Below are 903 nucleotides of genomic sequence, written 5' to 3'. Positions count from 1 at the left end.
TTTGCTAGCCCTTGGTCCTAATTTTTCCAGTATGAGAAGTTTGGGTGATTCCTCCAACCTGGATTGTATGTGTTGGAGTACGAATTATTTTGCCTTTGGTTGTAGTTGACTATCACATCACACTGCTCAAGTTGGTTTATCTGTGCTTGTATTGGCCCTAGGGGGCAAGTATCTTGAGCATGATCTGTACTTCCGCAAGTTTTGCAAACACATACTATCGCATTGGTCGTGTTGTTGTTGTTTCCCATGGCCTCAAACTTCTTGGTCAAAGAATCTAGCTTTGTAGACATGAGAGTGATTGCATCTACATCGAATTTTCCTGACGTTTTTATTGGATTCCTTGAGAAAGAACCACTAGATCTTTCTGATGCCCACTGATGGTGTTTCTGTGCCACATTCTCTATGATCTCTTCAGCTTCATCAAGGCTCTTGTTCATCAGTGCTCCTCCTGCTACAGAATCGAGGGATACCTTTGTGTGATAGTTGATTCCATTGTAGAAGGTGTGTAGAACCAACCATTTCTCAAGGTCATGATGGGGGCACTGTCTCAGCATACTTTTGAACCTATCCCAGGCTTCAAATAATGATTTTGAGTCTATCTATTTGAAGCTTGCAATCAGATTCCTCATATGAGCAGTTTTGCTTGGTGGATAGAATTTGTCCAGGAATTTCTACTCACACTGCTCCTAGGATGTAATGCTTTTTGATGGAAGGAAATTTAGCCACTGCTTGGCTCTATCTTTTAGGGAGAATCCGAAGAGCAATAACCTTACTGATTCTTAAGGGACTCTGTTAACTTTCATGGTACCACAGATCTCGTAGAAAAGCTCTAAGTGGTGGTTTGAATCATCGTGCGGTCCTCCTCCAAATTGATTTTGCTGAACCATGTGAATTACTGCAGGC

The 903-nt window shown here is 41.9% G+C and overlaps 1 non-coding gene across 1 annotated transcript; it reads left to right on the top strand.

Annotated features, from left to right (window-relative positions):
- The first annotated feature begins 525 nt into the window (after nt 1-525).
- Nucleotides 526-631, top strand: LOC122013183. The gene has a single exon (XR_006120514.1). It is a non-coding gene; the product is annotated as a small nucleolar RNA R71 (small nucleolar RNA).
- The last annotated feature ends 272 nt before the right edge of the window (nt 632-903 follow it).

This window comes from Zingiber officinale, chromosome 8A (genome assembly GCF_018446385.1).
Source record: "Zingiber officinale cultivar Zhangliang chromosome 8A, Zo_v1.1, whole genome shotgun sequence".
Classification (NCBI taxonomy): Eukaryota; Viridiplantae; Streptophyta; class Magnoliopsida; order Zingiberales; family Zingiberaceae; genus Zingiber; species Zingiber officinale.
This window is presented reverse-complemented; position numbering and strand designations above follow the sequence as displayed.